Genomic DNA, 26,766 nt, shown 5'->3' on the forward strand with positions numbered 1-26,766 from the left:
AAACGACGTTTATTAGTTTTACTTTTTTCAATTATATTGAGAAAGAAGCCTTAAAGCTTTACATACAGTGGTGTAGAAGGATTTCTATTTATTTTTTGAGACAAAAAAACAAATCACAAAATTTAACTGTAGTGAATCGCAACAAACGGAAATCGGATTGGCAGTTGAGTCAAATTTGCAAAGTACTTTCTTCAAAAAATTTTGGGTACTTTTCGGTCAGTGATCGTCTCAATCATTTGCGAACGGTTCACCTGTGATGGTAAATTAATTGATTTCGTTACCACTGTGTAGCTGACATTACCTTGTTACCATTGATATTTGACTGTGGTGACACCGATTCAGATATTTGGCTGGGCTTTACAAAAATACTTCATCGCAAGTAGTGATTCCGTACAAAAATCTTCTATACATCCTTCCAGGGGCATTTTATCTTTATGATCTTCAATCGTCGTAATGTTATTGGAAACCCGGGAAAAGAGGTGCTACAAATACCTCTAGTCTGCCAGCTTGGAATGTTTTGGTATCTGGTCAAACCAGAGAGCTACATAATTTGGTACCGAGGGAACCGTTAGATCACAGGTTAGTATTTTGGACTCCCGGGTGTTGAAGAGGTAAATTCTGGGTTTATTTGGTGGTAGTGATTTAAACTAATAATCGCGAGAACAGAGTGTTGTTTAAAATACTGATTCGAGGTAAAATTTATTATTCGGGATAAGTTCGATGTTGTTGCTAAGAACACAGACGAGTGACTGTATAGGGGTTTAATAATAATGGATGTACGATACCTTATACTAGCGATGACATTTCCTTTATGTTCAGCGTTTTCTCCGTTCATGTCAGCTTTGTTATTACGAACAAGTCCTCGAGGCATTCGTGATTCGTTATACCAATTACGCCCCTAGGTGCTGTTGCCGACTTAACATCCCATCTGTGTGGATTCAATTGGTGATAAAGTTTTATGCATCTCGGAAATTAAGCAACGGAGTAGCAACTGTTAAAATGCATGTGCATAGATCCACAGAACTACATACAACTTAACTTGTGGTTTTAAATGTACCAACGTGAAAAAAGTCAAGTTCTTCTATTTATTTCTTCTATAGTGTTTTAGCGCGATTTCAAGATTCTCTACCGGATGTTCTAAATCGTCTTTTAATGTCTGTGGGCTTCAGCTCAATTCGTTCATACAAAGAGACGGTGTTGAATCATCTACTCAGCTTAACTTGTGGTAGTAAAAGTACCGCAGTGAAAAAAATAAAGCTTTTCTACTTATTTCTTCTAAAGCGTTTTAGCGCCAATTCAAAATCCTCTACCGGAAGCTCTTAATCGTCTTTTCAATTCAATTTGTTCTTGCATACTTGGTGGACAGACGCTGTTGCTCGCATACGTTTTAAAATTGCTGCTCAACAAGCTTCTAATGATTTTGAAAGCTCTGATTGATTTTGATACCAAATTTACCCATAATTCTTGATCTTTTAACTTTATTGCTTGGACTGGGAGATATTAAAATATGAATTCTTTTTTAGTGACCGTGTATTATCATTTTTGTTGCAGTTCCATAGAACTATAGAAAGGTTCTCATACCGAAGAGCAATGCGTGGATCAACTAAATCTAATGGAGAAAAATTGCTGATCTGGACCTGTACAATAGGTGTTTATAAACTTTTCGGGTTCAAATTAACTTCAATGAATTGCTAAGACACAAGAAAAATAGACTTAAAGCTTAATTATAATGGACAGATCTCCTAGTCAATTGGAACCCTCAGTTTTATTCTTAGTCCAGATTGTTATCGATAAATGGCGCCGATCATGGAATGGTAGTGTTGTCTTGGGTAGGACAAGACAAGTCTAAATGGTTTGAATAATGAATCCTAGGTCTCATGGGAAAAGGTGTCATGGTTGTGTCTAACTACCCTCTAACTATATAAACTATATATGTAAATTGAGACTACAGACTAAATTTTCAAACTCAATCTGTTATGGCAAACCAAAGGGCTGCGTAAGAGATCCAAATAGGGTCATATTGCTTAGTGATCAGTTAATAAAATCTACTTGTTTTCATTAAATTTCCATATCAAATATATAAGACAAAATGTAACTAATTTTCAAAACAATTAATATAAAATTTTCAAAAGAAAACCTAAATTTAGATAATACTTTCCTAATTAGGTCTAGTATTATTTTAAAATAATATAAAATGTAAATATATTACAAATCTCAGACCACTGTGCACTGTGCTATCAGTATTTTTGTATTTATTTCGTTGTTTTTTTATTTCACTGAAGTCGCTGCCGTTGTTATTGTGATGATATTGCCTCATCATTGTTACGACGATGCCACACAGCTGTTTTTGAACTGTTATGAATACATTACATTTTTGGTAGCATCTACGTTTTGCCCCCTTCTTTCTTCCTTTTTTAATAGCTTTTGTTATGTTTTTGTTGTTTTTAATGAAAATTGTAAAAACACAATAAGCAACCACTAACAAATGATTGTGCTAAAATAAAAATTAACAGACAAACAAACAAAAAACTATAACTATAAACCCGAAAATTAAAACTTACAAATATAAAAAAAGAGCTTTTTTAATATTTTTTTTTTTTTGCAGCAAAACCACAAAGTTGGCAAAGCAGCTGTTGGCCTAAAAATGCTGCAGCAGCGATGAGAGCTTAACCACCACACACTTCACTAACACAATGTATACGACGGTCGACAGCTGTTAAGCGTTAAGCCAAGCAGCCAGCCAGCCAGCCAAACACTCAAACACACAAACTTGCAGCGAGCCAAAAACAGCCAGCAACGGCACAGAGCGTTATGCTCATGCGTTTAGACTTCTTTGAGACTCGACTCAAGAAGGTCGTTTGAATTATTTGAACGGTTGTCATTTGAACGTGCAAAGAAATACAACAAAATAAAAAACCCAACAAAAGCGGTTAAATTTTAAACGTAAATTTATGAAAAACACACACAGAAAAATAATCATAAGTGCGATTAAATTAATAAATAAATTGAAACGTTAGTTTTAAAACAAACTTTAAACACGACTAAACGGTAACGCAAACTACACGTCAATAACGTTAATAACAACAATACAAAAAAGTTTTTTTTTTTTTTTTAACTAACGTGGACATTTTTTTAAAATTATTAAAAATATAAAATAGTGTAAGTGTTATAAATAAAAATAAATAAAATTATTTAAAAAATTAAAAAAAAAACAAACAAAAAATTATTAATAATTATTAGAGAAAATTAAAAACAAAAGTTTTTTTTTTTCTTTTGAATAAAACATAAATAAAAATACGAGTATTTATTTAAAACAAAAACAACAAATTGCAAGAAAAAAACATAAAATGCAATATTTTTTTTGTTGTTAATTTTGTTGTCATTAGTGTTGTTGCATGCATGTTACAAGTTGTTGTTGTTGTTGTCCTCATCGTTGTCTTTAAAAATCCGTTAAACTTTAGAAATTTGAAATTAAACAAAAGCAACAACATTTAAGTGGTTGTTGCTTGATTTTGCTGTAACTTTTTAAGTTGTTGGCGTATGTATAGTATTTAGTTGTTTATATATATGTATATAAAGTTGTTATTATTGCAATTGTTGTAGCTGTTAGATGTTGACAACAATTGCAACATATTAAAATCGAGCGATTATTTGTCTTAAACCACAAAAAAATTAAAAAAAAAAAAACAAAAGAGCATTTGTAAAACAAAGCGAAACAATGCAATTGCAATTGTAGCATTCACTATTTTACTTTTTTTCATCTTAAAGACATTTTCTTTAAGACATTTTTTTTTTAAATCACATTACCATCATCAAATCAACATCATCATCTGCATACATGTTATTTTTTTTTTCTATAAAATTGACCAAATAATTTGCATTATTATCTACTTAAATAATTTTACATCTCAAACTTATTAAACGGCCTTGTATATATGTGTGGGAAACTATAAACAGGATTTAATGGTCATAAGTTTTTATGTATAATTATGTTTAATGTGTGTGTGTTTTTTTTATTAAATTGTAATAACTTACTTTATTACCATGTTGCTTTTATAACAAACATATTAAACAACATTAAATAAAACAAATTAGTTTATTACCTTATGTTTAATAAAGCAATTTGTGTTTTTATTGTATATACTGAAAAGCAAAAGTGACTAAGTCCATTTTTAATAAAAGTTCCGAATTATACTACTGGAATGTGTATATATGTATTTATACTGTTGATGTGTAAAAGGAAACATTTTTTTATAGAAATTCTTTTAACAATTCTTAGTTATTTTTCCATTTTTAAAAAGTGAACTTAGCACTTTTACATTCTAAGTTGCCTTAATGAAGGATATCAAATTTTTGTCTAAAATGACTACGTTTCATTCGAAACGAAAAAGCTTAAATTTCGTGTCTTAATTTATGGCCGATTTTAGTAAAATATGTGAAATATCAAGGGCACTTTTTTAAAAGAATCAAAAATGTAACATACACTAAATTTAGGAGCAATTTTTTTCGGCATAAATAATTCTCTTTCCTAAATTCTTAACAAATTCTCTAATATATTTCTGTTTTTAAATTGTCGCAATGTCCATGGTCATTAGGTAACCCCAAGCCATCTACTATTTAGGTGACTAGCTGCTTTTATATCTGCTTGTCCTACTGGAAGTCAATTCGCACCCCATTGAGGCTTGAGTTTGCTTTTCAAATATCCACTCTCTTATATACGAAGGGGACACTACAGTTACGATTATCTTCATCCTCTATTACAAAGAAATTTTTTAAATTTTCACAATGTCCATGGACATTATGACACTTTTAATAATTGTCATAACATCCATGCATACGATGACACTTTATAATTTGTCATAATGTCCATGAACATTATGTCACTGTACATTCGCAATTTTTGCTTAACCTACCACTAAAGGAAACACCTAACACCGGGTATTTAGGTGACTAGCTGTTTGTCCTATGAGGAACTCAATCGGTACCCCATAAGCCCATGGACAGTGTCACTTATATCACTGTCCATGGACATTATAACACTTTTAAGAATTGTCATAACTATGACACTTTTTGGTTTGTCATAATGCCCATGGACATTATGTCACTGTACATTATAACACCTCACCGTTTTTGCTTACCCAGCAATTCGGTTGGACAGTCCCGAACTACTTATTAAACCTACCATTAAAGGTAACCCCCTAGCCACCGACTCTTTAGGTGACTAGCTGTTTTATCATGAGGAACTCAATCGGCAATTCAAGCGTTAAATCAAAAATAATTAAGAGGTTTCAAATCGGCCAACTAAACATTTTAAAAAATTTTTATTACAAAAAATTTATGGGTGTGGTGCAAAGGGACATCCTGTTTTAACTATATCTGGATCGGATCAATGAGTACCAAATTCTTACACAAAAAAATTGATCGTGGTATTATATGATCTACATTGCTGTAATGAGAGTTTAGGCTATTATTTTAATGGAATTAAGATCTATAAACCTCTCCATATGAACATTTTTTCGAAATGTACTCGAGTCTATAGGAATTGTTTTCAATTTCGTTTATTAACAAAGACATTAAACTAAAACAGAGCCTCATCAGTGAAATATCTACATTGAACTCAATGCGTTCAGAACGGTTAATCGCACCAAATGGTAAATTAGTCTAGATAAAGTGAAATCTCTAGAAATTATTCCAAATTTTGTTAATCATAAAAATACGCCAAAAAAGTGCCTTTTCGATGCACGCAATTTTGTGAAAACACATCAATTCAGATCCAAAGTAAATTTCTTTAAAATAAATTTTTGAAAAATTCTGTGGTGCTCAATGTGTTTTTTTTATTAATTGCCAGAGTATACAGATCATAAGTGTCAAAAAGTGAGAGCATTGTGGCAAATCGTTTGACAGTAATTTGTTATTCTTAATCAGGCTTTAAAACTCAACCTACTGAAGGCTCTTTGTCACATTCCTTCTACTGTTTATTAAGTTAATGTAAAATTTACAATTTAAAATAAAATTGACAACATTTATTTTAAAGGTTAAATTTGTCCTATTTTATAAAGAATACTGCTGTAATAGTCTAAAACTATCGAAGGAGGTAGTAGTGTACCGATTATATTTCCTTTGGATTTCGCTGCTGTGTTCAATAAACCAACATTTTTACTTAAGTTTATGTATGTACTTGCATACTATGTATAGAAATTTCTTATCACCTTGAAAAAAAATATATTTAATACACATTTATATTTACAAGAGTATACATTTACTACAGATATCTCTTGTACCTTTAGCTTACAAAAAAAATGACAAAGTTAAAGTTTAAAAATTTATGGAGCTGTTTTTTCTTTTCGGATTATTCCATTGTATGTTGCAGCAAAGTTTTTATTTTGCTGATTTTTTACGCAAATGTTTATGAACAACAAAAACAAACAAAAAAGACAATATATAACTGAAACTTTATACAACCATTTCATTTCATTCCATAACATTTATTCATTCATCCATCTATTCATTTGTCCATTTTTCCAACTACTTACTGATAAACTGGCAGTAGTAGTGGTGGTAGCGTCGGTGGTGCTGGTGGTGATAGTACCAGTAGAGTAATCTCTACTCTACTACTACCACAACTTGTACTACCATTATCTGGCTATTGCTGACTGCTGTGACTGTTTTGTCAGTTTGCTAGCTAGCTAGCCTGACTGACTGCTTGCCTGCCTAGCTGACTGGCTGCTCACTTTGACTTTGCCTTTCTGCCATCAGTGAAAGTGATTTTATTTTTGTTTCTTTAGCTTTTATTTAACTTTTTACACTACATTTTATACTCGCCATACACAGTGTGTTCAAATAATTATGTACAGCTTTAGATTTAGTTAATATATATAATGAAGAGTTTTATTATTTTTTTAAATGTACGAAGAGCATTTTTAGTGTCTGTGTATGACTGTTTTTCTTCATTACTGTTTAAGTACAATTCATTTAATTTGCTTTTTTTTAAACAATTTTTTATGATTATTATTTCTACAAGTGGTAAGCGTTTAAATGTTTACAAATGACTGTATGTGTTTGTTTTTGAAAGGGGTTTCTTAAACGTTGTTTTTCTTTTTTCTCGAAAATTTTAGATCCGCATTTCCAATTTGGACTATAGACTACAATGTAGTCTAAGTCTTAGCAAACTACAGTTTTTGCTGTAGACTAGGTAGAAGACTGGACTATAGACGTGATTACAGTATTGATTATTGATTAGACTATAGCATAGACTATGGAATGTAGTCTAGACTATGGACTAGATTATAATCCGGGCTATTGACTAGACTACAGACTAGTGTGAAATTTTGATTATAGTCTGAACTAAAGGCAAGACTATAGTCTGAACTATAGGCAAGACTATAGTCTGAACTAAAAACAAGACTATAGTCTGAACTATAGACAAGACCATAGTTTAGACTATAGTCTTGTTTATAGACGAGACTATAGTCTTGACTATAGACGAGACTATAGTCTTGACTATAGACGAAACTATAGTCTTGACTATAGACGGGACTATAGTCTTGACTATAGACGGGACTATAGTCTTGACTATAGACGGGACTATAGTCTTGACTATAGACGGGACTATAGTCTTGACTATTGACGGGACTATAGTCTTGACTATTAGACGGGACTATAGTCTTGACTATTAGACGGGACTATAGTCTTGACTATAGACGAGACCATAGTCCTGACTATAGACGAGACTATAGTCTTGACTATGGACGAGACTATAGTCTTGACTATGGACGAGACTATAGTCTTGACTATAGACGAGACTATAATGTTGACTACACACGGGACTATAGTCTTGACTATTAGACGGGACTATAGTCTTGACTATAGATGGGGCTATATTCTGGACTATAGATGTCAGTGTTCTACTATAGGCTTGATGAAAGATTTGACTAAAGTATGAACTATAGACTTCATTACAGACTGTACAAAAGACTGTCCTTAATTCTTGATTTAAATTCCTCTAAAAATGCCTAATAGTCCTAACAACGCATTACGCCTAAAATCACAACATTTTCGGAATCTCTGCTTATATAGTACACATTCTCTTATTATGTTTCTTTTTAATTTTTTTTTTTTTTTTTTTTTTTTGATATGAATGAACAAAAAAAAAACAACACAGATTTGGATTATAGTTTTTTATTTGTTTGTTACACTTATTGCGCCTCTTAAAAGAGCTAAATGTATACATATATATGTATGCAAGCAAAGCTACATATCTCATGGATATGTGTATGTTTGTATCTGGTATTTTTGTTTTTCAAATACCACAACATTTCTTTCTTGAAACTAGAGGAGATTTTATTTGTAAATGAAATAAATCCAAGAAAAAAACTAAAACTAAAATAAAATGTTACAAAAAACAAGAAAACAACAAACACAATAATACAACATTTGAAACAAGTTTACTTTCATCTATTGAAAGTTTGTTAACTGTTTGTTGTTTTAAATAACAGAAACACTCAAACACAAGCTTAGTTTGAGGATAAGTGATGGCGCTGGGGTTGGGAATGATAATGTAGATATGCCACAATCCTTCCTTCTTGTTGAACTTGGCTTTTATATTAATTGAGTTTGATTGAATAAAAATTGTACAACACACTTACATTATACATGTTTAATTTTTTTTTTTTGCAATGTTTTAAAAAAAAGTGATTCATTTTTGTAATTTTACTATTCGTGTCTGTTTATTAAAGTGTAAGAAAACATAAAATTAATTTGAAAAACGTTAACTGGTTTGATTAGTTGCTTGAATATTGTGAAAAAAACTGAAATCGTTTAACGATTTTTATATAATTAAAACATAAACATATTATAGATGCACGTAAAGCAAATGTGATTTTTGTAAAACATGAGATTTAAGTATGCGGAAATAAATGGCAAGATGAAGATAAATTGGTTAAATTTATACATTTTGGTAAAGAGATTTAAATATATTATAAGCAAAATTAATTGTTAATTGTTAATTAATTTCGACCTTAATTGGACTATAAAGTATAGCCTAAAGTCTGGTCTATAGACTAAACTACAGTGTAGACTGAAGATTAGGTTGTAGTGAGACTATAGGTGAGACTATAGTCTTCATTATAAACTTAACTACAGTCTGGACTATAGACTAGACTATAGTCTAGATTATAGACTAAAGTGTAGTCTGGATTATAGTCTAAACTAAACTAAAGCTTTAACAATACCATATTTTATACGATATAATAGACAATATATAGACTATATATTTGACTACATACTAGACTATATACGAGACTATATCCTAGAATTTATACTAGACTACAGTCTGGATTATAGTCTAAACTATATACTAGAAAACAGTATGAACTATTTACTAAACTAAAGTTTGTACAATAGACTATACTATATTCTAAACGATATACTAGATGATATACTAGACGATACACTAGACGGTATCCTCGACGATATACTTGACTATATTCTAGACTATATACTAGACTTAGTCAGACTTATATACTAGACTATAGATTTAGCTATATGCTTCACTATAAAATCTGCAAAATAGACTACATGATAAACTGGAAGATAGCTTAGACTGTAGGCTTAACTATGGGCTAGATTACAATATAGACTGGACTATAGTCTGAAAAATAAATCACAGTGTAGTGTAGAAGATGGATTGTGGTCTGTGCTATAGACTTGTTTAGTGAAGGATCTGTGGACTATACTACAGTTTGGACTCTAGACTGGACTAGAGACTGTTCTATAAACAATATTATTTTCTACTACACTATAGTGTAGAAGGTAGACTAATCTGTAGTTTATAGTATTGTCTGGACTACGATGTAATCTAAACTATAGACTGACCTGTTGCAGGGACTTTAGGTTATATTATAGTAGGGACTTAAGAGTAGACTGCAATCTGGACTATAATTTGAACTAAAAGCTATAATAGATTAGATTAGACTGAATTCTATTCTGATCCATAGATTATAGACTAAACTATATTTTGATTGTGTGAGTTACTAGAATCTGGGCTGTATACTAGACTATAGACTTAAGTTCGAAATTGCGAATAGCCTCTACATTAGACCATAGTTCGAAGTGTTTAATAGGTTAAAGAATAGAGTATAATCTTTATTATATATCACTCTTTAGACTGAACTATTAACACTTAATCTAAGCAAAAGACTATGTTTTAATTCAAATTTATAAAATTAACAAATTAACAATTAACCTTCATTAACAAAAAAGAAAACTTCTTGGTAATATTTTGACATAATTAGCTCATTGTCTTGAATAAAACACATTTTTGACCATAAAAATCTAATTTGGGCTCTAAGAAGGTCTTTTTGAAATTATGAATTCTTTAAAATAAAAATTAACACACTTTTTCTTACACAATTTTCAAATAAACTATTGTGATACAAAGCCGGTGTTTATTTTGAAAAAAAAAAAAAAAAAAAATTTGGCCAACAAGCCAGAAAACTTAACTATTACAACATTAACAATTTAAAGCCAAAAACCGATTAGTTTTAATAATTCCAAATAGTTCATAATTTGTTTACAACTACTCCTCCACTTTTAGGCAAATTAAAGTCCTAAAAATGGGTTGGGGAAGCCCTGAAGTACATGACCACTTAAAAGTAATTGATGTCACGACATTGACATAATTTACTTTGTTATGCTAATGCTAGAGAGAAAAAACTCTTTTTTTCAAAAATTATAGAAAAAAACTTTTGAACAAAAAATTATAATAAAAAGTGTTAAATAATACGTTATAGTAATATAAACAAACAAAATTTACAAAACTTGAGAAAAAAAAACACAAACGCAAAACTCACACCAAAGCACGTACTAAAAATCACACGCACACAAAATCAAATCAAACAATACCAAGTTATTGTCATTAAAATATTGGTAAGACTGTCTTAATGCCTGACAGACGATTTTAACTGATTATTGGGTAAGGTAAGTGCGTAAAAGTACACAATACTGAAAAAAATTTAAACAACGTTCAAACACCTTTTTTTCTTCAAAACAAAAAAACTTACAGCAGCAGCAACAAAAATTAAACCATAAACAACATTAATATGATGAAAAAAAATTTTAAAAATGCACAACATCATTTAACAACGTAACAACTTAAACCAGCAGTTCCAACCACCGCCACCGCTGCTGCTGCTGCTTAGTGTTTGTAAAACTTAAAGTAAAAGAGTTAAGCAATGTGAATACATACACACACCACAACATATATACAAACATTTATACATTCATAATAAAAGAAATGAAGAAAAAATTGTTAACTAAATATTTAACACAATAGTAACAATAATAATAAAGTTGGCTAAATCAAAAAAAAAAAAAAAATGTTAAAAACAAAAACCCCACCATCACCACCAACAACAACCGCATTAAGAAAATGTTTTGTGTTTCACACACACAGAGAGAGAGAAAGAGAGCGAGAAATAAAAGAAATACTACAACTATATGCTTTTTTTGTTAACCCATTTAAAGCCAACTTAGATGCGCTAACAATTGTAGATAATTGCCTCTATAAATTTAATTTATATTTTGCAATTGTTGCTATTTTATATTTATTTCGTCTGCTATATTTACCACACCCTCTAAATGGTGTTTAATTTAATGCTGAATTAAGATTTTAATCAAATACTTATGATGTGTTCATACTTGTAGTTTTTGAATTATATTTTGGTTAAATTATTATTGCACAAATGGTGGTAGTGAGATTACATATAAATAAACTTTTAAGCAACTTTGTAATTGCTGTTGCAGTAATTTACTTGAGCAGTTATAAATGAGTTTGTCAATTATTTTATAATAACTTTTAAGTAAAAGTTTAGGTTTATAGTTTTTTCAAATGAAATAAGAAAGAAAATTAAACTTCCATTTTTTACAACTTTTTTTGATATTAAAATACATATTTTTTTGATATTAAAACATATTTTGAAAACTTATATTCTGTAGCAAAAAAAAACTTAAATATTCATGACAATTTTAATAAACAAATTTATTCTGACCTAGAGAATGTTTCAAAAGCTTTTGTTTATAAACTACAAAGTATACTAGACCATACTATGGACTATAGATTAGTCTACAAACTTAACTATATTATGGTCTATAGGTAAATCTATATACTGAACGATAGTCTGAAATATCAAATAGACTTTATTGCGGACTATAGTTTACAATGTATGTATGTACTGTAGACTATAGTATATACTATAGACTATTCCATAGACATGCCTCTAGGCTACTATACTACTAAATATAGTATGGACTATAATAAGTTGCATAGTCTGAACTATAGACTATACTACTGACTAGATTATGTGCTCTACTATTGACTGAACTACAATTTACAATGTAGAATAGAATATACCCTAGACCAGTTTAAAGTCGGAGAGACTATTAAATCGCCTGTAGTCTAAACTTGGATATGATCTGAATTAAAGACTAGATTATGGTCTAGAGTTGAAAATATATACTAGACTATAGACCAACTGTAGTTTTAACTATCGCCTTTACTTTACAGAAGACTTTAGTTTGGACTACTGGCGACTATACAATCCACTACATTACAGTCTAGTCTATATAGGATTATACTCTATTTTATAATCCATAGTCCTGACTATAGACTAGACATTGTCTAGATATTAATTAGACTATAGTTTGGACTATGGGCTAGAGTTTGTAATATAAACTTGAGTTTGGATAATAGTTCGGATTTGACTATGGACAATAGACATTGGTCATGGCTATAAACTAGATAGACTAGAATCTGTAGACTGTCTAGAATCTAAAATATAGACCTGAATTTGGACTATAGATTATAGTAGAATATAGACTAAAGTTTGGACTATATATTATACCATAGTTTGATTAAAGGCTGAAGTAAAGACTAGACTATAATCAAGACTATAGTTTGGACTACAGTTTAGACAATAGTCAGCACTAAAGACCGTTGTCATGAGTCAGACTCTAGCCTAGAGTCTTTGCTACCGACTAGAGTATGGACTATAGAATAGAGACTAAAATATAGATCTAAGTCTAGACTATAGACTAGAGTAAAGATTAGACTATAGACTAGACTGTAGTCAGAACTAAAGTCTGGACTATAGATTAGATTATAGTCAGGATTATAGACTTTTGTTATGAGCCAGATGAGCTAGAGTCTCTGCTACAGACTAGATTATGGACTGTAGAATAGGGCTGAAATATGGATCTAAGTCTGGACTATAGACATGAGTCTGGACTGTAAATTATACTCTAGACTATACACTATATCATTGTTTGATTATAGCCTAGACTATAGTCTGGAATATAGACTAGACTAGAGTCTGCACTATAGACTAGAACTAGCTAAGACTAGAACTAAGCTAAACTATAATCGGGAGGTTAAGCTTGACTGTAGTCCGGACTCTAGGCTAGACTAAAGACTAGGACTATAGTTTATACTATAGACCGGATTATAGGCTAGATTATAATCTGGACTATAGGATGGTCCATAATCTAGACTATAAATTAGGCAACAGTTTGCTGCTTTTGCATAAAAAAATAGCTTTTTTTTTTATTTTCGGGAAAGAAGTTATCTAGTCTGTGTAAAATAAATTTCAAACCTACCGAAAGCTTATCATAGAATTTAGATTTTTTTATAAAGTGCTAACTGTTAAGCCATAAAAGAAATTAACACCTTATACTAATTTTAAGCGTGTTGCTGTTCTATTCTATTTTAAGAAAAGATCATTTGATTAAACTACGTAATGTTATAAATTATTTAAATATTAAATAAACGTAAAAAAAAATTCTAACCAAATATTGATTTAAATAAGAATTAATCACACTATATGAGAAACATGAACAAGTTTAACACGTTTAATAAGTCAATAAGCTACACGCTTCAATAATTATATAAAATTTACTAGATTAAGAGCTAAACAATGCCAAAGGCATTTGAAGTTTATAAGCAATTTGTCAATAATAGTTTAGATGAGATAATGCGACTTAAAGGGTTAATTAAACTACTTCTCTTTTATATCATTTAGTTCATCATAATAAAGGAACATCTTTAGTTATGTTAAATGTGCTACTGTCATGCAAATGTTAAGCGCCATTTAAGTTGATCAAATAGTTTAAAATCTTTATTGTATCATTTCTTTATTATCGATGATGATGCAGTCGATTATGTAATTTAAAGTATTTCGAAGTTTAATAATAAAATATATATATGTATGTATATAAAGTGTTTTATGTAATAACAAAAAAATATATATAAAACAAAAATTTATTAAACAAACACTATAATCACTGCTAAAGATGGGTGTTTTTATTGTATACAATTTTGTGTATTTTAAAGAGAGCAAACTTTAGAAAATGTGTTGAAAAAATATATGAACATATGTGTATAAAAAGTTTGTGGTTGGTTGAATAGTTAGTTTAAAGAAATGAAATTGTAAATATTATTAAAAAGATTCAGTTGTTATAACATTAAAAAAATAAATATTTGTTTAAAGTTAAACAAATTGCGTTACGCGAATTTTAAAAGTGAGACAAACAATTTATTAAAATGAATTTAAATCGCAAGTTTATAAAAAAAGACAAAATTAAAAAAAAAAACATATTGTTAAAATTGAAAAATTTTTCTTAAATAACTTGAAAAACAAAAGATTTAAGAAACAAACTCAATAAACTTGAAATTTTGTAAAAAATTTGAAAAGCAATAAAAATAAGAAAATAATATTAAGGGAAATAAAAGACTTAAGAAACAAACTCATTATCCAATATGTCTGCCATTGTTGACTTTTATTCCAAAAGACTTAAGAACCAAACTTAGTAAAGATTTTTCTTCCATTACAAAATTGATATCGAAAGACTTAAGAAACAAACTTGATTTAATAAATGCATTTAAGAAAAACTTTAAACAGAAACCTGATGTAATCGGAATTATTCTCTTAATATCGAAAGATTTAAGAAACAAACTTGATTTAATGAACACATACAAGAAAGACTTAAGACAGAAACCTGAATTAACCGAAATTGTTCTCTCGCTATTAATTGGAAATAAATTAAAAGAATTGGAAACAAAACATGAAGTTATAAAACTTAAGAGACAATCTCAGTAAACTTTAAATGACATTAAATAATTAAAACCTAATAAAATTTTTGTGGCTTAATTAAAAAAATTATAAAATAAATTAAAAAACAAAAAAACCTTAAAAAAGAAACTTATCTTCTAATATGTCTGCTATTGTTTACATTTATTCTATAAGACTTGAAAAACGATCTTTTTCTGATTACAATATTTATATCGAAAGCCTTAAGAAACAAACTTGATTTAATAAATGCACATAAGAAAGACAGAAACCTAAATAAACTGGAATTGTTCTCTTCCTCTAAAATGAAAATAAATTAAAAGTTGGTAGTTGCGAGATCGGGCATTTTAAAGGGTCATCTCTATCGTTTTTAACGTTGCGACATAGTTACAAAAACATGCTTTCTTAGTTTTCAAAAACATGCTCTAGAATCAGTTGATTCAGTGGATTATCCTTGTGATGGTCTGCCAGATTTCAATAGCTCATTGGAACTTCTTGGTGCCACTAAATGTAGAGAATTGCCAAAGGTCTATTTGACTTCAGAGTCATTTCAGCTAGTTGGAGGAGTTTCTTACGCTTTCGTTTATCATATTGAATCCGTTTTTAATATCTAGTAACATTCTCTCAATGTCAATCGTTTCGTTATGTTGTTTACTGGAAGCTAACTGCTTGGGCAGCTTCCAGTTATTCCCAAGTTCTTTATGGGTTTAACAGCAATTTTCATATGATAAAGCCTCTTTAAGCTATACTGGCTGGATTTGGCGATCTTTGCCCTTCGTTGCGAAATCAACACTTCTACGCGTTGAAACCGATGCAACTCATTTACCATTGCGTAGGTTGTTGCTTCGATTTCTTTCCGAAACGTTGGTAAACGTTGGTGTATTTATTAGGATCTGATGCAACATACACTCTGTTTTCAAACTAACTAACCAAAGTTAAACTTTTCGCTTTGTTGACACTAAACATGACATTACGAAAGCAAAAAACCTTGCCGTTGCGCTTAAATTCTAAGTAACTTCTTGAGAATGTATCCTTCGATATAAATGGTTAGGTTGATAGGACGATGTATACTGCATCAAATCCGAAGAAGCCTGATGTACTATCGTTGTCATGAAATAATTGAATTGAATGAATTATTTTTCATTGTTTAGAAACTCAGTTTCCTAAACGTAGTTCCTAAGAATCTTTCAATGAGTGCTAGTCAGGAATGTTATTTCTGAAATAACATCACTTCTACGATACTTGGATCTAACTTCGACGAATGCCTGGGAGTGACAAAGAAAGTGCTCCAGAGTTTCGCTGTCTTCTCCACATATTCTGCAAACGTCTGAATTCTCACATCCAATTTTGCATAAATGTGCTCGTAATCCTGTGTATCCAATCAGAATACGTACTATCATACTAACTTCAGACTTGCTCATTTTGAGGAGATTTTTCGTCTTGCTCTCATTAGGGTCACCCCATAGGATTTTCGTAGTTCTACCCACTGTTTCATTATTCCAAAAGGTTTTATAAATTACTTAAGAAAAAATTGAGTTCAAAGCCACGTCAAAAAAAAATATACCAAAGGTGCACAATTTTGTAAACCTACACATAGTTCTACATACTATTTATAAAGTCTAGCAGTTGCAGATCAACTATACAACAACTCATCTTGTACTGTATGACAATTTCAACAGTCTATGAAAACTACCGGAAAGATGCAAATGCACCCTTAAATGAAAAAGGAATTTCCTAAAAACTGTTAATGTTTGCCTAAAATTATGAAAATCTTCAATACGAAGTAAACACAATTTAAAAATCTCTAACCGAACATGTACTTTCATGAGTATTATTTAAAGAAAACAAATTTGTAGCAATTTCAAAAAAAAGTACAAAAATATGTAAACTTTTTAAAACATGCACTCATCTTAAGTAATAAATTGTAATATATGAGGCATAAAATTTAATATATGCCATAAAATGAACTTTAAAACCCATTTTTAATTACAAAAATTTTATAATTAAAGAAAAATTCTCACCTTAAACAGTAGACTAGTGGCAGACTTGAAATGCTTAGTAATAAAAGAAAATTACAATTAAAAATCACAGATTTCCAACATAAAAGGAAAAAAATAAACAATATATAACAACAAACATATAGCTAATTATTAACTCAAATGGTTATATGTTACAAACCCTAAAAAGTATAACCATAAAACGAAAGACTTAAGCAACGAACTTAATTTATAAAATTTTTTTCTTAACAAAATTTTGTACATTTCTTTTGAAAAGAAAAAAGATTAAGAAAAGAAATGTATAAATTAAGAAATAAAAAAACAACACCAACGCTTTTTATAACTATTTCTTATGGTCTATTAAAACATTAAATTTGACCAGACAGTAGCCTACTTCCGCAACGAAATTACATAAAAAAAAACAACATACATAAAAAATATGTGTATACAAATAAATAAATAAAATAAAACAACCATCATCATCATCAACATCATTTGCATAATCAATTGGGTAAACATTTTAAAATGTTTATGTAACATGTTTAAAAAAACAACAACAAAACTTTATAAAAATGTATACAAACAGTCATACAAGTAGTACTGACACTCACTTCCCAACGCATTTATTTTTTTTACTTTAATTTTATTTCAACTCAAATACCAACAAGTAAAAATCGCATATTTAGCTTTAAAAAGCGAACCAAACCAACTATTTTACATTTAAACAAAGTTTATAAGATATTTTATAGGTATTGGTGTATTTCACATGAAAATATACAAGTGTGTATGTGTGTGTTAAGTAAAATTTAAAAATCCCAAAAAATAACGGTTCAAAAGGCTGTATTTGAGTTGTTTTTTTTTCGTTTTGTTATATCCGTTATTGTTGCTAGTTTTGCTCATGTGTTGCTTAAAATGCTGTGCTCAAAATTTTGTTGTTGATTGCCTGTTTTCTGCTGCTGCTGCATTTGCTATGTCCGTGTAAATGATCAGTTAACAAACGTTACCAATAGCTTTTGGTTTTGTTTTTTTTTCTTCTACTCTTTTTTTTTTTTTTTTTATTTTCCATGGCCATGGCCACAATTTTATAAGAAACTGGTTTCTTACAAAAATAAAATAGTTTGACTACTAATAACAGCTCACACACACACAAATAAAACAAACCAAAAATGTTGTTAATAATAACGTTAAACTTAATCATAATATTTAACAACATCATGATGATGATGACGACGATGACGTTGTTTGATGATAATGGACTTATTACGTGATTTTTTAATATAAGTTATTTACTAAATTCTGCTTGTTGTTATTCATTTTTATCTTCTTTCTTTTCACAACCTCATTTTTTTCTTTTGGTCTAAATTAAAGATGTGCCCTTAAAACGTAAACCAGTTTATTATTACATTAACATTTCTTTCCCGTGTTTATTTATCCATGCACCCAAAAATAAAAATAACCATTTTTAGTATTCATTCCATTTACTCTACATCCTCAGGCAATGATGTGTAAGATGCTGCTCATCACCATTTGCATCATTATTTTAATAAACCGGATTTTTTCTTAATAATTTTTAAGAGTTCTTAAACAGAAATATTGCAATTTTGTTTTGTTAATTTTTTTCTCATTTTTTTGTTTCTGCATTTTTTTTGGCGACATTCACTCACTGCTCATTCAACAGCACTCGAGCAAAAGTCAAATGATTGTCATACACTTCAAACCATAAACTACAGTTAAAAAATATCCAAAATAAAGTTTCTCCACTTATGCAATGTTTGAAGTAAATAAGACAAAAATATACAAAAACTATACTTATATCTACACCCAAACAAAAAGCTGATAAATATAAAAAAATCAACAAAAGTGTATTGAAAAATCAACAGGAAAACAATAAAATCTACAAAAAAAAGTCAAGCTTAATATTTGCAAAATTTTTGTTAAAGTCACGAAAATTGCAAAGAGGAAGAGGTTTTTTTTCTTAAAAAAATGTGACAAAAATATTATTTAATAGTCAGAGTTGTTAAATTTTAGGCAATATGGTTTACAACTGATTTATCATTTTCGAAAAGAAGCTGTATTGAGATAAAAGGAGTAAAGACGATAGTGGATACAAACTAAATAGATCATTTAAATTCTTTGATTTTTATAAAGAAAAGATCATTCGAATCTGATTAATTTATTACAAAAATGATAATTTCATTCTAATGTACAATTCTGGAAATATGATCATTTTAATCTGATTGATTAATAATGAAAAAAATTATTCTACTTTGACGAACTTGTTAATAGATATGATAATTAGAATCTGAAAAATGTTTCTGTAGACTGAATCATTAAAAATTGTGTATATGAAAAGATCATGTAATGATCTGTTCTATAAAAAAAGATAATGAGATATTTTCTTAAAAAAAAATCAATGGATAATGATAATTATTTTTATCAAAAATATCATCAGATGCTGATGATCTAAAAACGATTCTGTTTAATCTTTATATAGAAAATATCATCTAATACTGATGATTTGTCATATAGAAAAGATTATCAGTATACAAAGATTCCATTTAAAAAACATCATCAGTTTTCAAAGAATTTTCCTGTAGAAAAGATGTTGATGAATTTTCCTTTAAAAAATTTAATTAGAAACCCTTTAACTTTTTTATGTAAAAGACCACCTAATACTGATGAATATTTGTATAGAAAAGATCATCAGATCTTGACTAAAGACTAAAGAAAAAAATCATTGTACGCTAATGAATTTTTTTATTAAAAATATCATTAGATGCCGATTAATTTTTCTGCAAATAAGATCAAAAAGGACGAAAAATTTATCTGTAAGAAAGATCATCAGAAAAGAAAAAGAAAAGATTCTGTTGAATCTTTCTATAGAAAATATCTTATGATACTAATGAAAGATCTTCAGAATCCAAAGATTGCATTTAGAAAAGATAATTTCTCCAAAGATCATGAGATGCATATATTTTTCCTATAAAAATAATGAAATTCTATTTAATTTTTCTATAGAAAAAGATCATCAGAATCAGAAAAATTTTCATTTAGAAAATATTATCAGAATACAAATAATATTCCTTTAGTAAAGATCCTCAGATTCTAATGAAATTTTCTTTAGAAATTTTCTTTAGAATTATCCACATTCTAGATCATCAGATGCTCATGATCTAGAAAATATAATGTTACTCTCTTGAATTTTTCTATAGAAAAAATCATCTGATATTTATGAATGATCAGAATCCGAAGAATTTTCCTTTAGAAAATATTACCAGATGCTAATGAATTTTCGTATAGAAAAGATCATCGGTTTTTAGATGAAAATATTATTAGATTTTTGTAAATCTTTCGAATAAAGAAAATTATAGATTTAAAACAATTTTTTATTGAAAAAGTATAGATTCTGACGAATGTTTCTATCAAAAAGATCATCAGATTCTGATGAATGTTCCTATAGAACATAAGAACATTAAATTAAGAAGATTTTTTCTTAATGAAGATCATTAAATTTCGATGAATTTTACTATGGAAAGTTCATCAGATTCCGATGAATTTCCTCACAGAATATATCATAAAATTCTATAAAGTTTTTAATAGAATAGATCAATAGATTGTGAGATTTTAAGTTTAATAATCACTAGATTATGTTAAAGCTTTTTATAAATATATCTTTTGTTCCTAAAGTTAACTTTAGAAAAGATCTTCCGGTTTCTGATGATCATAACTTCTGTTGGTAAAAAAAAAAAATCATAAAATTCTGCTGAATTTTTCTAATAAAAACTGATACTGATAAATCTCCTCTCAAGAAAAGATCAGTAGATTCTGAAGGTTTTAAAATTATTCGAATTTGAATTTTTTTTGGTAATTGTAAAAATCTTCGAAAAATTATTTTAAAAACATATCAATAAAATATGTTAGTTAGTTAGTTTGTTAGTTTGAAAAAAGGATGTACATATATACTTCGTGGCCTTATTCGGGACTGTTGTGCACTCCTTATACAGTACCTCAGGTGGGAATCGAACCCACCATCTCTGGTCTACCAGATTATAACACTAATCTACTGGAGGCCACTCTATAAAATTTAATTTCGAAAAATTTTACAAATTAAAATAATAAGCTGTTTATATTTGTAAAATTAAAAATCTGTTCATTAAGAGTAACTATTGCTGAAGATGACTCCATATTATAATCGTTTAACATGCCTTATATGAAATTAAAAAAAGAAAAAAACTATTTTCCATTTTTTTTTTATATTAAAAACTAATATAAATTAATAAATAAATAAAACTCTAACGAGTCTATTCACATTTTTTAAACGTATGCATTGATTTAATATTGTTGCTAAATAACACAACAATACAAAGACCGATGGACTGACGGACTGTCTAAAATGTTGTTGTATAAACAGTTTAATTAAAAGAAATATGTTTTTTTACAAAAAAAAATGTTAATTTGCTTTCGTTTATTGCAAAATATTAAAAAAATATAACAAATATTACATTAAATAACTCAAAATAGACAGACGGACAGACAGACATTTCAATATATTTTTGGTGCTTTCTTTAAAAAATGGGAACAACTAAACAAGTGAAATATGTTTTTACTAAACATGCCATGTTGTTTGTGATTTTGTAATACTTACGCTACATTATTATTTTTTATTAAAATCGTATTAGGAATAATAAATGTTTAATAAACGATTAAGGCAAAATATTGAGCGCAATCATTAAAGTGTGAAATTAATGTTGGCCAAGCTGACTTAAAACTTCTGTTATTATAATTTAATTATAAAATTATAAAAATATTTTATGACAATAAATTAAATCACTTTATTTCTATACAGATTTATAACTTTAAAAAATGTTTAAGACAATTTGATTAATTGTTGCTTGTTTATGGTTTATCTTTGTTAAACAATCATCAACAAATTTATTTTGTGAATTTTGTCATTAAAAATTTTAACAATTGCATTGTTTAGATATTATTATGTTGCATTGAAAAGTTTTTTGTTTTTTTGTTAGTTTTTTGTTTTGCAGCTTGTTGCACATTGACATTGTCAGTCAGTGTGAGTATGAGTAGGTATGTGATCTTGCAAAAAATAAGAAAAATTACTACAAAAAAGTACGTGTACTTTTTGTATACCACCTTCAGAGTTGTATTTATACCCTTTTATATTTCACAGAGTCACGCAAGTACAACAATATGCGTTTTATGTCAGAGTGAAAGTTTATTTGTTTGTTTTGTTATTGTAATTTAAATTTTATCTGTAGAGTTATGTTATCATTGCGAATCTATGCAACAAAGAAGCAAAGAGCATAACAATTTTAAAAAACCAAAAAAAAATCATAATTCACTATTCTATAAATACAATTATTGAAATTAAGACATAAAAATTATAAATGAATTTTTAATAAACAAAAATGTATTGTTTGTGTAAAAAAATAGTTTGTTAAAAAAAAAACTTAAAAATTCAACATTTTGAAAATCATAATCCTGCTTCGGACTTAAGTTGTTATAAAGTACAATCTTACTTTATAACATACATGGGCACACTGCAGTAAAAAGTTTTATAAAGTTTATAGCAACTATCTGTTTCATATAAATTCACTGTTTTCAGAAACCACTGTTTGAGAAACCTTATGACGGATCTAAATTCTGGTTAACTCTATTTTAAACCCTTAAAGAACCCAATGGTACACTATAAAATACAGGCTGTACTATAGTCTGCTTTATAGTCAAGTCTATAATCTGGTCTATTGTCTAGCCCATAGTCTAATATGTTGTCCAGCTTATAGTCTGATCTATTGTCTATTCTATTTTCTAGTCTATAATCTATTGTCAAGTCTTCAGTCTAGTCCATTGTCTAGCCTATAGTCTAATATATTGTCTAGTCTATAGTGTAGTCTATAGTCCATTGTCAAGACAATAGTATAGTTTATTGTTTAGCCTATAGTCTGGTATATTGTCTATTCTATTGTCTATGTTTATGTCTGAACTGTAGTCTAGTCTCAACACTAGCCTATAGTCTAGTTTATAGTTTAGCCTATAGACTAGTCTATAAACTAGCCAACAATATAACCTATAGTATACCCTGGAGTCTGTTCTAAAGTCTAGCCTTTTGTCTGGTCTATACTCTAGCCTATAATGTGATCTACTCTCTAGCTTATAGTCTGGTCTATAGTATAGCATAAGTGAAGCCTATCTACTTTGTTGTTGTTGTAGCAGCGACACGTGTAAAGTCAGTGTGGCCGAGTTGACAATCCTTAGTAGTTGTTCGTTGAACTCCGAGTCGTTCCGGTGCGAAGAACCGATTGTCGTGGAAATGATCTACTCTGATCTGCGGTTAAATCTATAGTGTGGTCTGTTGTGTAGTCTATAGTCCTGTTTATAGTTAAGCATACAATGTAACCTAAAGAATGGTCTATATTCTAGCCTAGAGACTGATAACTATTCTAGCCTAGAGACTGGTCTATAGTTTATTCCATTGTCTGCTCTATGATCTAGCATATAATCTGTACATATTATAAACTGTTGTATATAATCTAGCCTATAGACTATAGTCCGGTCTGTAATCTAGCCTATTGTTTGGTTCATACTCTATCCTATATTCTGATCTATAGTTTAGCTTATAGTCTGGTCTATAGTCTGATCTATTGTCAGGTCTATAGTCTGGTCTATATTCTGGTCTATAGTCTAGCCTATAGTATGGTTTATAGTCTAGCCTATACTTTGGTTTATAATCTTATCTATGGTCTGGTCTAGCTTATAGTCTGGTTTATTGTCTAGCTGATAGTCTGGACGTTGACTATCGTCTGGACTATAGTCTGGACTTTTGCCTGGACTATAGTATATGTAGTTTGGATTTCTTCTATAGAAAACAGTCTGGAATATGGTATAGTCTATAGTATAATCTGAACTGTTTTGTAATCTAGTTCTAGGTCTGGACTTAATTTTCATGTATAATTTGTACCTTTTTCTTGTAACTCTTCGGGCCTATATTGATGTAATCTATAAACTCAACAATAATGTATATTTTAAACTGAGCCTAGTGGTTGATTAGACTGCTTGCTAGTCCAGTTTGTGTTAAAGTATAGTTCAGACTATTTTCCTAATAATCTAAATTTAAAAAAAAAAAGTACTAGAAGTCAATGATTTTTTTTAAGTTAATTTTTTTCATTGAAATCTGAGTTTATCTTTATTATATGATTTTGTTAATAAACATTATTTTCACAAAAAAACTATTATTTTTAATTTCAATTTATAATTTTTGTTAAAAATTTAATTTTTCACTTAAAATAATATTGTTTACTTAAAATCAAATTTAGCACCAAAAATTCACATTTTCATTAAAAATTCATAATTTTATTAAAACATGATTTTGCACAAATTTTTTTTATCAATAATTTAATTTTTTTAACTAAAAAATTCGATGTTTAAAAAAATCGAATAATTTGATCATTCAAAACTTTATATTTAAACAAAAAAATCTTTTTTATATATATGTATATCGGGTTCATAGGTTAGGACAGACTTTGCTCCATCATATTGATCCCATTTAATATTTTTTCTGTCCTTCTGTTTGTTAAAGCTCTTTAATGGCACTTTTAAAGTTATAGGGAGAATTTGTTACTATGATATTCCACAAAATGTTTCTTTTGATTAAAAATATATAATACCGATGCAACCGAACAACAATTCAGAATAAATAAGCGATCGTTCATCATTCAGGATGAACTGAAACAGCTTAAGAAGAGTAGTGTGTATAAGTATAAGTATAGGGTAAAAAATTATTATATTTCAATTTTACTCCATTGCATAGTATTGAAAAAAATCCTTTTTGAAGTAAAATTTATAATTATGTTAATGCCAAAGGAAATTTTCTATCAACATAATTATAAAATTTTAATATAGATTAATAAAATTAAACCAGTTCCCTGTCCACTTGCATTATGTAAACCAGAAATAATTGCCAAGTTTGTTATGTAAAATAATTAAAAATATTATTTCCTTAGTATATGCAAACCAGTGTCCTGTGTTATTTAACTAACAAACAAATCAAAATTTTTGTTTAATTTATTAAAAAAATTGTTTTGCAAAAAAAATAGAGAGGTTTTCTAAAATTACTTATTTATATAAACAGCTTGAAAATTCACTTTTATTACTTTATTTTCTTGTTTTTTGTTTATTTTATTTTCCTTAAACACTCTCAAGGTCAGTTTTATTATTGTTGTTAAACATTTTACTTTAACTTCCGGTTTTCTCCTCACACATACTACGAAAGCGAAAAAAATTACAAATTGCATAGCTGGTGAGTAGATGTTTGGAAAGTTTTACTCTGCACGCCTGTTTTTGTGTGTGTATGTGTATTTTTTCCCCAACACATACGATCATATTGTTTAAATGAAAATGCAGTTTAGTGGAAAATCAAGTTTAAAAACTTAACTTAACGCTAAAATGATCATTCACATATTTTTTTTTGTTGTTTTGTGGACTTGACTCCCGCATAGAGGAAATGTTTTACAACATGAAATTATTTTCCATTTATTTCACGTGGTCGAGAAGATGGGTTTTTCTTTTTGTTGCTTTTATAGTTTAAAAAATGTTAAAGTACTTTTGCTGTTGTTGTTTAGTAAGTGTGATTTGTTTGCGGTTAAATGATTTTTATTACAACATCCTCTTAAAGTGTGCTGAACTCATTATGAAAGTGAAAATCGTACAAAAAGATGATGATGAAGTGATATGTATGTGTATTTGTCAATGACAAAAGGTAGTAAAAATTATACATTAAAACTTTGTAATAATGGTTGTGAGAAGTAAAGATTTAATGATAGTTTTCAACCTTAAAGTTTTTTGCGACTGAAAAAAGGGAAAGGAAATTGTCCATATATTTTCGAAAATTATATGAATTATAAACATACATTCGAATTAAAAATTCTACAAAATTAAAACGAAAGTCTGGATGAAACTTTAAAGTTTAATTTACCTCAAACAGTGATCATTTTTAACATTAGAAATCAATTACTTTGTCTATTGAAAGCAAACACAACTTATTTGATGCACTATTTGCACATTATTTGCAAAACGTATGACTTTAGGAATACAATTCATGTTGGAAACATTGTCACCATGCAAATTCATGTTAATTTACACGGTGACGATCAGGAACCCGATTACGATCGGGCTCTCTTAAACCTTTAAAAGCAACGCCCAAGTTGAGTTTGTATCACACACCTATACATTGGAAGCAAGTACTTATCACAAACACTTACAAGTAATGAGTGAAATCAGTAATGCTTATAATACACTGTAGTTAACTAGTGAAATTATTTATATAACACATTATAAATAAGACGTTACTAGACTACTTCTGCGTAATTAGTATGAAATGTAGTAGTGATAGAAATATTTGTTAATACGTAAGTGGTTACAATTGAAAGTCATTACCAAGTATTTGCAGGACTACCTATATATGATAGACTATTTTCAAATTAATGACTTTAGGAAAATCTCTATGATTTTCTTTCCGCAGTTACACTTTAAGTCCTCGAATCTCATTAATTCCCAAAAAAAAATCGTGATGATAACCACAATCTTTAATAAGACCTAACTATGAGTGTAACACGTCACTTACTTTTTTCCAGTTTAAA

General features: G+C 28.8%; 1 protein-coding gene across 3 annotated transcripts in view; it reads left to right on the forward strand.

Moving 5' to 3' along the window:
- Positions 1–210: 210 nt before the first annotated feature.
- Positions 211–26,766, forward strand: part of LOC111691254 — a 33,996-nt gene continuing 7,440 nt past the window's right edge. Inside the window, exons 1-2 of one of the 3 annotated variants that reach the window (XM_046954776.1) lie at positions 211–579; positions 2,606–3,159. The gene's annotated coding sequence lies outside the window, so the exon portion shown is untranslated. The remainder of the gene's footprint in view (positions 580–2,605; positions 3,160–26,766) is intronic. The other 2 variants (XM_046954775.1, XM_046954777.1) reach the window with 2 other exon arrangements.

This window comes from Lucilia cuprina, chromosome 6 (genome assembly GCF_022045245.1).
Source record: "Lucilia cuprina isolate Lc7/37 chromosome 6, ASM2204524v1, whole genome shotgun sequence".
Lineage (NCBI taxonomy): Eukaryota > Metazoa > Arthropoda > Insecta > Diptera > Calliphoridae > Lucilia > Lucilia cuprina.